This window comes from Pantherophis guttatus, chromosome 5, assembly GCF_059756535.1.
Source record: "Pantherophis guttatus breed Tessera chromosome 5, ASM5975653v1, whole genome shotgun sequence".
NCBI classification, from domain to species: domain Eukaryota; kingdom Metazoa; phylum Chordata; class Lepidosauria; order Squamata; family Colubridae; genus Pantherophis; species Pantherophis guttatus.
Window position 1 is genome coordinate 30,832,543 of NC_142067.1, and position 14,711 is coordinate 30,847,253.

Here is a 14,711-nt window from a genome sequence, read left to right on the forward strand (position 1 = left end):
TGACATTAAAGGGCTGTCCCTCCCTCCCTCCATCCCTCCCTCTCTCCCTTCTGTCCTCCCTCCCTCCCTCCCTCCCTCTCTCTCTCTCTCTCTCTCTCTCTCTCACACACACACACACACACACACACCAGAGAATCATAAATGAGCTTGGTGAGACATATTCTGTGATGGAATGAAGCAAATTGAATAGCAATAGCCCTTAGACTTATATACTGCTTCATAGTGCTTTACAGCTCTCTCAAAGCAGTTTATGGAGTCAGCATATTGCCTCCAATAATATGAGTCCTCATTTTACCGACCTCAGAAGGATAGAATGCTGAGTCAACCTTAAGCTGGTCACGATTGAACTTCTGGCAGTGGGCAGACTTAGCCTGCAATACTGCATTCTAACCACTGTGTCACCACAGCTCTGAATATCCTGTCCTTGAAGTAATTTATCTGATTCAGAATGTAGTGTTTAGTTTCTGGAAAATTAGAGATGTTTAGTCATATCAGTTTTACAGTGCACAAGAGCCCAAGTGCCATCAGATTGTTGGAAATTAGAGAAAATAATTAAAAATATATATTTAAATGCCACTTTCCCCTCCAAACTGTACTCAAAGAAGCTAGCAAGGAAGGTAGGTTTCTTTTGACCAAGTAGATCCATTTATCTTAATCATACCTGATATTTTCCATACATTTTGTTGATTGATTGATTGATTGACTGACTGATTTATTAAATGTATTTGCTGTCCATCTCACCATGAATCAAATATTTTTTTTTGATTGAGTAGACATCAATTCAGTGAAACTCAGATTTAATGGACTAAAAACAGTAGAAAAATTAAACCCAACATCATTACAGTTACATTGTAACCTTGGTGAAGAAAAGCTCTCTCCCTACTTGAGGAGGGAGAGAAGAGTATGCACTGGAAATTTTCTGCAGTGAGCAGGTCAGCTGGATATTGGTAGCATTGCTGGCTAAGAGAATGTAGGGAAAGAAAAACTTGGGAAGATCAGTATAGGCAGGCCAGTGGAAATGTTCCAGTTAGCTTCTTACTAACCCTAAGTCCGTGATGGCGAACCTATCAAAGAGGGCACGTGACCGTCGCTCCAGTTCAGCTCCACTGCGCATGTGCGCATGCCTCCATCCGGCCAGCTGGTCTTTGGGTCTCTGCAGCAGCACATGTGCGGAGGGGTCGCATGGGGGTCATGCATGCGGGGGGTGTTGCGCATGTAGGGGGCCGCACGTGCATTGCATTTTTGGGGTTTGGGCACATGGACATGAGCGCATACACAGTGGGTGGGGTGCATGCGCAGGGGCTGCACATGCATTGCATTTGGGGGGTTTGGGTACGCACATGTTTTGGGCACTCAGTCCGCAAAAGGTTAGCCATCACTGCCCTAAGTTGTTGAGTGTGTTTCTTCTGAATTCTTGTGGTAGGGTCATGAACCTGAACCTGAAGGTTCATAGTTGAACTTCCCTTCAGCTATGCAGTAAAACTGTATAGTTGAAGGGAGAGAGGATGAAATGGATTCTTTTTCACAAATGGAAAAGCAACTGCTTCCCTCTTTTCCAAAGTATTATAGATTGGTGCAAGGACTCAGTGTGGAAGATTTTGTTCATATAATATAAAGCGAAGTGGATAAGAAGAAATTACTGGAGAATAACTGTACTCCAAGGGCAAGAGAACACACAGCTCATGACTTCTGCAAATATATGCATTCATGGGCTCTATAAAGAAACTGAATCTTCTGAGGATCAGCACTGTAATGCCAATCATGTGGTGTGTGTTTTTTCCCATGTATCTCTGTTATTTCATTATTTCTTTAAGGGGCAAAGAAAATAATGTTTTGGTCCCAGTAGAAAGCACTGTTTCTCTGCAAATCTGCTTTCTGGCTGCCTGTTTACTGTAATAAACAAGTTCCCATCTGTTACATTAAACATGCTAATATAGGTCTACAAAGTACAATGACATCTAGTGCTTAAAATATCCAAACGAAATGTCAGAGTCCAATTGCATATACAGAGTTCAAAAGTGGTGGTGTCCTGAATCCACCTCTGTTACTAAAAGGGCATTTCATAATCCATGTAAGTATCTCACTAACATCCTTAAGTAATTGGCGTGTGTGGGACCAGATGTAGATATATGATTACAGCATTAAATTCTGACAAAAGATTTTTAACCACATCGCAACCATATTTCAGCTAAGTAGGTTTTTAAATGGTTTCCTTTCATGCAGTTGAGTTCTGAGATTTTATACAGGCATGTGTTCTGTCTCCGTCTCACACACGCACACCAGCAGTCGACCAAGAGTTAAAATAAACCAGTAGACAAGAATTTCCTTTGATAGCAGAATTGGCAGCAACCCAGTGGCTGCTTGTCAAAAGTTTTTACTTACAAAGGGAGGTTTATCTCCTCCAAAAACATCGAAGTAAGTCCACAAAAGCCAAAGAATAGTCAAGTCCAGTCCAAGAATCCATCCAAGCAGAGCATATAACGAAGTTCCAGAAACGCAGTATGACTTGCTAGCTGTTCAGTTTTGTCCATCACAAAGCCTGAATGGCCACCACACCCCCTTTTATCCCCTGTGGGGTGTGGTCCAGTGACTCAGCTTAATCTCTGGCATGCCTCCTTCTCTGCTGCGCGCGCTTGTCTTTCCGACGCTATCGGGGATCCAGCCAAGACTTATCTCCGTCGCTGTCTAACTGCGGCTGCTCGGAAGTGCCTGGCTCCTGGCCTATCTTTTCTCCTTTGGAAGACACCTGAGGCATTGCCAGAGAGGAGGGTCCTGGAGAGGGAGGCCTTGCCAACTCCTCTCCTTCACTTTCGGAGTCTTCTCCCTCCGATAAGACGGGCTTGGGGGTTGGAGTCAAAACAGCATGTGCCTTTTAAACAATATAGTTTCATTGATAAAGGATAGGTTCCTCTGGATAAAGCAAGTTATTTTAAAATTCACTTAGTATCACAATATAAATATAGTAAAATAAGTTTGTGCTTTTTTCTCTACAATTTTCTATAGACAGTTAATAAATGCTCATTTTAATATTGACCCTATAGTGACAAAAAATTAACGATTCTTTTTTTTTCTTCCTCCTGTTTGTCTCCATGCATTTTTAAATATACAGACTACATTTGCTATGTAGTTTATCTACAAAACATTGAAATATCTGTATTTATTTCTACTGCTTAGTTAACTGATTCTTGAGGACTGTTTTTAGTAGGGAGAAAATTGATCACTGCATAAAAAGGAAAAGTTTTTTTATAAAGAAAAGTGCTTTAAATATTTTTGACTAAAATCAGGGATGAAATCTAGCCAGTTCTATCCGACTTGGGCAAATCAGTAGCAGTGGCTGTGGGAGGCTCCGCTCACCTGTGCGGACATCATGACATCACTTTTTTTGCAACATTTTAAGTCTCTGCGCATGCGCAGAAGGCTTTGCACATGCACAGACGATGGCACGTGCACATTGACGAATCGGTAGGGAAGGTAAGTGAATTTCACCCCTGACTAAAATGTATTATTTTGTAAACTTAAAAGGACTTTAAATAACAGTTTCTGAGACCAGGTGTAAAGAAGAAAATGTTTCTAATAATTTGTCTTTCATAAACATGAAAATTGAAATTGTGAGCAGAAGCAACATTGATCAACATTGTTTCATGGAAAATTATTTTAAAGGAAATGGTCAATAGCTGGCGAATCTCAGAATTTAACTCTAGGAGTTATGATAAGCAGAATTAATTATGCAAAGTGAATGCATTTCACTTGCAAAATTCTGCTGTTCTGGTTAAAGTATTTGGACAATGCTATTTGTTTGTATGTATTTCTAGTACAATGTGAAGTAATTGAGACCATAATGACCACAGCTAATTCAATCTATCTTCACCCACCTTTTAAAGATCTGAGGAAAAAATTATGTCAGGGAAAAAAATATCTGTTTTTTTAATCAAAGGCATACAGAAATGAACATATATGCAAGATTCACCTTTGTAAATATAATTGCACAAAATGTTTCTCCTCCATCATCTGCTCATGCATAGAAAAATGACATAATTGAATATATTGCTGGGAACAGAATAGCTTACTGATATGATGCCCTAATTAAACATTTCTCTCTTATACCATACAAAAGGCAATTCTTTTTGCAGTGGTATGATTTACAAATTCAGTGAAGAATAAATGATGTCCCATGGATGGTAGAAATGGATGAAATCTTTCCATATATACCATGGAGAGAATCCTTTGATGTCACTTTGATTTGATAAAAATGTCTGCAGAACTTACAGTCTCTAACCATAAATAGAATGTACATCGAAAGAGAATAATAAAAATGTCTATCAGCTTGCTCAACTCCAGGTACTGACAAAATTGTAACATAAAGTTAAAGTTAATGCAGCAGTGAATTTTTTGAGCATGTACCTAACCATTGCTTTATACAAACAGATGAGAAGAGAGGGACTGAGAATCTGGTACTTTAGTAATAATAATTCAATCAAATATAGAAGGACAAACAAATCCTATTAAAAGCAAGAATATGGCCTATTGCAAATGAAAGCTAAAGTATACCATTGTGTGTTGCTTAGTTAACTTTTTCTCATGATACATGTGAAAGACCACTAAAATATGTTATATCACACTGATTTGTTTGAGTAAGATTTCAAGAAAAATAATCTTCTTTTGCTTAAAAAAAGAAAAATAAAAGTATTTTAAGTGGGTTGAAATTATTTGTTTAAGAGATGAATGTGGCATGCAGATAGCTGCCATAGGTGATGAGGAAACATAATGTAGGCAAAAATGCTTCATTTTGTGATTTTGTGTAACAGTTATTGCTTTATTAACATATTGCCATGGAAGTTATCCTGATTGTGAGAAAATGTTTATTTATTATCAGTGGTATATGCCTCTTTATATTGTAGGTACTGGACAGAAAAAAGTAAAAAGTTCTTAAAATACACCTTATAGTGTGAGAATAAATGTCAATGGCAGTTTAGATTTTTATAAGAGACATGTAATGCCTTGCATTGTTTAGAAACCTGTCTGACATATATATTTCTGAATGTTTTACTAGTCAATATGGGTAATAACTAAGGGAAGGATAACTGTTGCCAATCCAACTGGCTCAGAAAGGGCCACAGCTGGTATACTAAATGTAGTTATTAAAAAGTGCTCTATGCCATAGCTGCCAGCCACAAATCCATTGACAGCTGAGGTCAAGGAGTACTCCCAAATATTTGAGACTAGTTTGTGCAGCTTATAGCTATAAAGAAGGTCAAAGAAGGACTTGGTCAATAGAGATCTTGTAATTGTCACCATTAAGCAAATGGATATATATCCCATGTTTAAGGAGAGAGTGATAATCTCCTTTATTCATGGATTACATACTGATTAAATCAGTCAGGAAGGACAATGATTGAGCAAGTCAAAGTGGTCCTAATTACTGCATATAGTCTTTTCATGTCCTTGACATATACGTTGAAAAAAAATCATATGAACAGAACAGGCAGTTGCCAAATTTTCTTCTTCCCCCATGACCTGCCTAAATTTGAAGGATATGTTGATTGTGCAGGCCCAGCAGAAGAAGAAAAGTTAGCTTCCTTAAATGAATCCATTGTTGTGAAGTAGGATTACATATATGTCTTTTAAAAGGCCCACTTTGCATTTGATCCAATTCTACTTATGAGTTACTGCTATCAGTTTCATACTTCTCAGGTGAAGCAAGGTGATGGATGAGATCTGCCAAAGGAAAAAGAGCACTGAAGAATAGTATCAACCACTGGGCCATCTTTTTGTTCCACAGATTAATCAGAATACTAATAGATTTCCAATTTTCTGGAGCATATTCAAGAAACCACCTAGTGTAAATTCATCATGTCCTAGGTGAGACCATTTTATTTTTCTTTCCAAAGTTGCCAATGTTTATAGTAGCTGGTGGTTTAAATTGCCCAGAAGAGTGATCTGTCCATGACAGAGAGCTTTTCTGCTCTCTTTACAGATAGTATGGATAGTCTGAGAGGGGAGTTGCCCAGATATCCCCTAGCAGTGAATGGAGTTTCTTCTTGTCTCCTGCTTTCTAATAAAAAATATGCTCCCTGGAGTCTTCTATGAAAAAGGTTGATAGAAAGAATAACAGGGGTTGGATAAATACTTTTCCTTGCCCATTTTCTACTAAAGTTCCAGAGATCTGGGCAACCTGGTGGCCCTAAGATTAATATAGAATTGTATTGAGTGATTTGATTATTTTATTTATATCTCGCCTTTTCTCTAGGAAGGAGATTGGACTGAGGAATGGCCCAAGTTACCAAATGAACATTCATGACTGACCATAGACTTGAACCTGAGTCTCTCTAGTCTAGTTGAAGTGTAGCTCTTAAAAGTTATACCATAGCAGCACTTGGATACAACTATAAGAGCCATACAAGTTGTAATTGTAATTTTACTGTGAAATAAGGTGAATTTATGAAACATAAATTATAACATAAATATTAATTATAGAATAGAATAGAATAACAGAGTTGGAAGGGACCTTGGAGGTCTTCTAGTCCAACTCCCTGCTGAGGCAGGAAACCCTACACCACTTCAGACAAATGGTTATCCAACATGATAATTATAATAATTATATATTGATTAAATTTAAATCCAAAATACAAACTAATTTTGGATTTGTTCCGGCCCCACTTAATTATTTGAGCAATTTATATAAATCCTTCAGTTGAAAAAAGTTGCATAATTTTAAGTAATTGAAGAATCTGGCTAGAAAAAAAAGGAGTTTTCTTTTTCAATACAATAATCAACTAATTGATTCATGGATTTGAAATGAAATTGGTGAAGAAGTTGCTCTGAAAATTGATGTACTTAGGTAGCTAGAATTCTGGAGAACTTAGATTAAGGACAGTATTTATTTATTGGTGGCCAATCATTTGATCAGTTTCAAAAATAAAAAAAAGTAAATGTAAAATTACAGAAAAAGTAGGTGAAAAGGATCAAAAAGATGAAAAAATTTAAAAAGGACAAAAAAAGTTGATTTTCAATTTTCTTTAATACATATACAAATATAGGCAACATAAGCTTTGATTCTAAGTTAAAATAAAAATACATAAACAGTCAAAATAATATTAGAATTATATAACAAAATAATCTATTACTTTAAGCTTAAATATAAACAAAAAAATATGCAGTATACATATCTAATAATAGTAAAGATATAATATTTATCTTATAACAGATTTAATCATTAGGTTCTAATTTCTAAACTTCATTTTTATCTTCCTCTAACAGAAAGTCCAAAAGTAGTCTCTAAATAAAAACAAAACGAGATAGGCTTCGAGATGAGATCTTTCATCAAAGTCGTCAGTTTTACCTTCTCTGCCAATTCCCTTAATTTCAGAATCCACTCTTCAGTTGTGGGAATTTGTGTATCTTTCCACCTCCAATATTTTTGATGCTGGCAGGTCAGAAAGAAGGGTTTTCCCAAGTCAGATAAACCTCTGGGCAAGATTGACCACTATCTTTCAGAAAAGGATAATCTAATCTAGTCTAAACTATTGTATTAAAAGACACTTTAAATTGTACCCAGAGGCGGTAGGTAGCTAATGAAACTGATGTAATATGGAAACTGGGACTCATGTGTTTCTTATAACCAGCCCTGGACAATAGCCTAACTTCAATTGAAATTTTGGATACTCTTCAAAGGCAGTTCAATTTAGAGGGCATTATTGTGGTCCAATTGCTAAACATATTTCCTGTGAGCCAGATAAAGCATCTTAGGTGTTCATCTAGAAATGAAATGAGTGCAGTGTCACACAGTTCCATTTGTGGTTTCCAGCTGAGTGTGCACTCTGCATCTGGGTTTGCTGCTGTGTAATATGTTCAGGGGCTATACAACATTTTAAAGATGCTTGGAAAAAAGCATTTCTTCTGTCTTGCTGTTAGCATTATGATCAGTTTAGCAAAGATAATTTTTTTATTTCTATTGGGGACAACTGAAGCATATTCCTGGGCATTTGGGATTGAATATTTATTTATTTGTTTTATTTTTATTTTTTTATAATTTAGATTTATTGGAGCACAGTAGTCGATGCTAATTCTGAGTTGTATACAATTAAAAACTATGTTTGTGTGATACATACTAAAGAAGTTAAATATGTTTTCCCAGCCTACTGCTTTTGGTGTGTGTATCTTCTGAATTTATTTCTAAGAAGATGAGAAGCAGTTTTGTATAATGGTTAAGGTGCTGGCCTAGAATTCATGAGACAGAGATCCATTTCCATCTTAGACATGAAAGGCAGCTGAGTGTCTTTCACTCCTGTCTCAACCCAACTCGTCTCACAGGGTTGTTGTTGACGGAAAATTGGAGGAGGAAAGAGAGGTACCTTTGCTGTCTTGAGTTATTTAGAAAAATAATATACTGTAAAATAAATAAAATTTCTTGCCTCCCACAAAATCACCTTATATTGAAATTACTACATTAGTGTACATTTTTTCCATTACCACTGATTGGTGGTAAACATTGCCTCATTATTCATGCCGAAAATATAGTAGCCTTAGATGTGGCTAAAGCTCAAAACAAAAGGGATTCTATTGATGAGCAACCAACTTCAATACATTTTCATAATCTCAGTGACATATTCCCCAGAATTCTGGGAATTTTGCCTGGAAACTTTTAGTAATGTTGTTAAGATTAAAATGGAAGCAAAATGTTCATTTGTGTATTCAGCATGTTAAAGTATAGTTTTTGTTGACAAAATAACCAATTTGTTTGTGGATTACTTGCAAATGTGTTCTGATTGTGCTATTTTCTATTCATTAATTTGCATGGACAATACATTTTTTTCCATTGGTCCAGAGACCAATTTCGTCTCTTGAGTTCAACTGGCCAATAAATTATTAGCTATAGATTTTATTAAAAAATAATTCCAGCAGTCAAATACATGAATACATGAATAGAACGTCAGAATGATCACTGATTAGAGCCATTATGAACTAACTTTTAAAAATAGTATTAATAATTATTTTAATAAAAGAATTTTGATTTTTGGTTGTAGGGATCCTGTGTTGTACTCATCTCCCTCCACCTCCATTCTCTTGAATTCAGTGTAATACATTGTATTTTTAGTTGTTTGAGACTGCTTTGTAAACTTTGTAAGTAGAAAATTAGAAATTTGGATTGAAACAGGCTTCCTAATATGCTAGATTTCTATATGCATTAAATTGAATGTTTTATGTAAGGACACATATAAAAATATGTTAATACCTTACAATCCGAAGTAATTATAATGCATTCTGCTATATCAAAGTTCCACTATTTTGTTTTGTATTTTCCTATTCTTGCCCCTTCGTGCACCATTCATACAAAGACTTCAGCACAGATATCTTTATGGAAAAGTGATCCATTGTTTACTCTCTGATATAGCCATTTTATCCATTGGCTGATTTTGCATTGAAGATTGACTTTTCAGTTCCTGTCTTTGCCTTGGCTTCTTTGCTGTGACTGATCATGGTTAGAAAATCAAACAAAATAGAGAATGATGGATTTAATCTCCATGTCACTCATCTCAAGATAAAAGTAAATGTATTTTATTAGCATGCTCAGTGTATATGAGTGGGTAGATAGATGTGTATGTAGATCTGTATGTGTACATATGTGTGAGTGTGTTTGTGTGTACATGCACACATGGACACACACTGTTGAAATGGCTTAGCCTCACCCTTTTTCTGAAAATAACTAGCTTTTCTGCTTTAGAAGTTATGAACTGACAACAAAAGGCAAAGGAAAATAGCAAAGTTATGAGTTCAGTAAAAGAGGACATTTTTTAACAAATCAGTGTTATAATTTCTTGCTATTTTTCCAAAGGTTATATCTCTTACAAGTGAAAGTAGGAATCCTTCTCAAGACTGGCCAGTCTGGTAGATTGAAAGAGAGAAAGGTTCATGTCCTTTGTTACAGAAACTCTTTTTGTTATGTATCAAGCTTTTTCAGATTTTTGAATGTGTCTGGGTGAGGAGGGGTTCTCTTTATGGAACAGGGAGAAATTTGAAAAGCTCTTTTCCCCTTTGAAAGGGGAATTATACAAGAGTTAAAGAAAAAAAAATAGTCTTATAAAGAAAAATCCAAGAAATGCCGAGTTGTTTTTAAGAGCAAAAAAGTTCCACTTTCCCTGAGACTTCTTACACCTTTGTCCAGGTGTACAATTATTGGAATAATTAACACAATGTTCCTTTACCACAACTAATGTTTCTTTAAGCTGTTATTCTGCCCATCTATCTTTGCAATTTACTAGCTTACTTTTTGTCTAGCTGCTTAGGGAAATGATTCTTGAAGAGACATTTTTGTATTCAGGAGAAATCTGACAGTACTGCTAAAAGAATTATACACTTGCTAAACAAGTTTCTTGGTACAGACCAGGCTGCACTTGCATATATTTTATTTAAACAATGACCACTACTGTACTTTAACACATACTGAAATACAATATGGGCAATGGCAGCATGGAGTTAATAAAAGACTTTTAAAAAAAAAAAAAAGCTTTTCTAAAGGAATTGTTTTGCATTCTTAAGGAAGCACGTATTTCATGCTCTAAAACTCTGAGGTTTGTAGTTGAAAAAGATTAAGTAAATAATTCAGGATGTGATGTGTTTACCTGTTAATAATTAAGTACGTTTCTCTGTGTACTTTTTATAGATTTTTTAGATTTATTTTATTTCTGGTTCATCTGTTCTGATTCTTAAGTTAATGAAGCTCCTTCCTTCTATGAAAAAAAGAGATTTAATGCAGTGGCTTATATAAAGAACGGAATACAGCTGTCTCCAGTTTAGAAGTCATTTTATTATGGAAATGTGATTACCCACCATTCCCCAGTTAAATAAATGTTAGAATCCATTTTTTGCCTTTGAATCTGATCACAAAGGACTTTTTAAAAAAAATTATCCACCTTCCTTTTTTAATAATATGTTTTATCAAATGCAAGTGTCGACTGCCCAGAAAAAGAAAAGGTTTGGTATATGAAAGCTGCTTCTTTAATCTATAATAATCAATTATCTTTAAAACAGAATGGGAACATGTCAAATGAAATTTTATCAGTGGCAATGATCTGTAATTTTTTTTAAAGTTAAAAGACCACTAACCTAAATAATACACTATATATGTTGAGCTTTGAAGCTAAAAAGTTCAAGTTCCATGAATGAGAAACTGCAAGACATTGCATGAAGACTGCAGGAGGAAAAACGGAACAGTAGCATAACAAATGACTACGATACTTTCTCACTTGAAGCAGGAATAATTACTCTTATTATAGATTGAAAAGTGTATCTTTTCAGTTTTGTTCTGTATATTCTAGGACTAAGGTGTTCAGAAAGTACAGGAAGAGGAGAATATTTCTGAAGGTGCTTTGATAGCATAAGTGAGTGAAACTTCAACAAAAATTTAGCATGTGCTACTTCTTGTGACCATTTAGGATCACAAGAATGCATAGGATTGTTTTGCATACTTAGTTCTCATGCTATGCTTATTCTCTTTGGGATCATCGTATATAAACCATATATTAATTTGATGTGTGAAATTTGATAGCTTTCAGTTAATATTGCCTAGAAATTGCAGCCTGAAGGAGGTAGTTGTACTCCTTTTACAAACTTTCTAACTGTAAAGAAGCCCCACTTTTCTTTTTCTTGTACTGCCCACCTACTGCTGTACAATGAATAATAATTAAATTTATGTAGTTTACCAAATTTATAAATGTGCTTGACTCCTTTATAGGGAAATAATACAACAATTAAATAAACAGTATGAAAGCATTTTAAAGGGTGCATGGTGATGAGGGGTGGGGAAGTAACCAGACTTTGTTTTTTTTTTTTAAATTAAACAGTGGGAGTTACTAATGATGCATTTTTGAAAGCACCTCATGCATACGAAAAGCTTTCAGGCATTTTTTAAAGATGACACAAGAAGAACAAAGAGAGTTACCTGGAAGGAACATATGCCACATTTAAAGGGCTTTTAAAGATATTGGCATCTGTTTGTTCATTTAATAAGGCTGATTTGAGCATCGATCAGAAGAAGTCATGAACTTATAGGTCATCAATTTGATGCACACAAATGAGCTGAGGTAAAAAGAATTCTTGCATGGATCACTTTCATTTGTGAGAATAAAATTCTAATTTTTAATATTTGCTTAAGAAATTATGACCAGTTTGGTAACACTTTGGCTAAGACTTCGGTCATATATATATACTCACATGAAATAAATCCATTTTTGCTAATCCCCAAATCCTCAGAAACAGGCTGATAGATAGTCAACAGAAACTCCAGTGATTTCAAAACATTGGGCACAAGAAACAATGTCAAACAATTATTCAAACAAGCCCCTCATTCCCTTTCCATAGGAGAGGGAAGTGAAATAAATAGTGCTTTCCTCTTAGGAGCTTTATTTTATATTTTGCATGTTAACTGATCACTTGGTAAAAACCTGAATGGATTGAACTTCTAAGCCACTTTTTTAATATAAAAGATTGCAAGGGCTGCTGAAGTCCAGGAGTTGGGAGGCAGAGTAAAACTTGTTTTCTCTAGTAGGAAAATGGACTGGAATCAATATTTTCAAAGTATTGCAAAAGAAAATACTGGATACACTTTGGCTTTGATTGTGTTGTAGCTAAGTCACAATTACATGCATTCACTTCCTTTAATTGGAATGAGTAGTAACAATGCTAGAAGAAGAAAGATTCTATTGGTGCATAATCTTTTAGGAAGTGCCCTAAATTCCATAGTATTATTAGACAGGCATAGATTACATTATGGCTCAGCAGTTAGACACGGAGGTTGTCATCTGGAAAGCTGACAGCCCGGCATTCAAGACCTGATGGCCCCGTAATGGGGTGAGCTTCCATTCCTTGCCCCATCTTTTGTCTGTCTAGCAGTTCAAAAGCATGCAAATGTGAATTGATTAATAAGTACCACTTCGGTGGAAAAGGTAACAGCATTCCATGCACCTTTGGGCAGTGGTGGAATTCAATTTTTTTAACAACCGGTTCTGTGGGCGTGGCTTAGTTGGGGGTGTGGCTTGGTGGTCATGTGACTGGGTGGGCGTGGCTATGTGCATAGGGACTACTCAGAGGGCTGAAAAAAGTCATTTCTGACTGGTCCTCGCACTTATGACCATCCTCACATTTATGCCCATTGCGGCATTCTTAACAACCGTGTCAGTCATTTCACTACTACCTCTCTTCACCACGGTGACAAGAATGTAAAACGTAAAATGTGAGGACAGTCGTAAGTTCGAGGACTGGTCAAAAGTGCGAGGACCAGTCAAAAATAACTTTTTCAGCCCTCTGAGTAGTCCATATGCACAAAAGGATTACCCAGAGGGCTGAAAAAAGTGATTTCTGACAGGTCTTCGCACTTTTGACCGGTCCTCACCCTTATGACTGATCATCATTTATGCCCATTGTAGCATTCTTAACAACCGTGTCACTCATTTCACAACTGCTTCTCTTCACCATGGTGACAAGATAGGGCGAAAAACGTAAAATGTGAGAACAGTTGTAAGTTCGAGGAGTGGTCAAAAGTGCGAGGACCAGTCAAAAATAACTTTTTCAGCCCTCTGAGTAATCCATATGCACAAAAGGCTACAGCAATAGAGAGGGATGAAGGAAGGAGAAGAGAGATGGAAGAAAGAAGGAGAGAGAGGGAAGAGAAGGGAGGAAGGAAGGGAAGGGAAATTAGAGGAGTGAGGGTAAGAGAGGAAAGAAGAGAGGAGGAGAAGGAGAAAGGAAGAGGAAGTAGGGAGGAGAAGAAGGGGGGGAAGAAAGTAAGAAGGAAAGAAAAGAGAGGTGGTAGGTTTGAGGAGAAAGATTGCTGTACAGTAAAAAAGATGAAATGGAAGAAAGGCAACCCCAAACAAATATAAAAATATTAAGATAAAGAATGAATTGTTAAACTTTAAAGAATAAAAGAGAACAAATATGAATAAATAGCAATAATTAGAAACACACATACAAACATACAATTTATTTTCTTTGAACAGAGTATTTGGCCGGTTCACAAATTTAAACAGTGTTTAGTCATTTCAATTAAATTTACAATTTCTATATTTCCTTTTTGCCATATTTATTCCTTAACTATTTTTTTAAAAAACCAATATTACCCTTCATCCTCATCTCTAATCTTAATCAAATTCAATTTTTCCCTTCTATTCTATATTATACCCCTTCCCATTGTCATCTATTTTTATATCCATCTTCACATTGGTTAATTATGTAATATTACAGTTGTCTAATATAAATTCAATATTTTAATATAAATCAATTAGTTATATAACTATCTTTTTTATATATTAATCAATATGAACATGAATATTCCAATTATTTCCATGCAATTCAATTTCTTATAAATCAATTAATTATATTTACCAATAATAATAAACCAAATAATTTCCCCCATATATTCCTCCAAACCACAACTTAACCATTTCTGCTTTCAACACAATATACAATTAATAGTATCTCAATTATTACAAATCCCTAGTTAAATAGAGCTTTTTTTCTTTTGTGTTTTAAAATCTTGAACTCTCCTCTTTTTCCCTAAATTTCCCATTGTTTGCACCTACCTTTTTGGTGAGGAAAAAGAAAAGAAATCTGCCTGCCTAATTTTCCAACGTTGCAGCAACAGCAAGGCCAACAGCCTGCTTTACTTTCAGTTTTGTTTTTCAGCATAGCTAGGGGGAAAAAAATTGCTCCAGCAC

At 35.5% G+C, this 14,711-nt stretch overlaps 1 protein-coding gene across 16 annotated transcripts in view; it reads left to right on the forward strand.

Annotated features, from left to right (window-relative positions):
* ZBTB20 (zinc finger and BTB domain containing 20) overlaps positions 1-14,711 on the forward strand; it is a 531,250-nt gene that overhangs the window by 81,093 nt on the left and 435,446 nt on the right. Inside the window, exon 1 of one of the 16 annotated variants that reach the window (XM_087894804.1) lies at positions 5,834-5,859. The exons of the other annotated variants lie outside the window; for them this stretch is intronic. The gene's annotated coding sequence lies outside the window, so the exon portion shown is untranslated. Of the gene's footprint in view, positions 1-5,833; positions 5,860-14,711 lie in introns of those variants that run through there. 16 annotated transcript variants of the gene reach the window in all.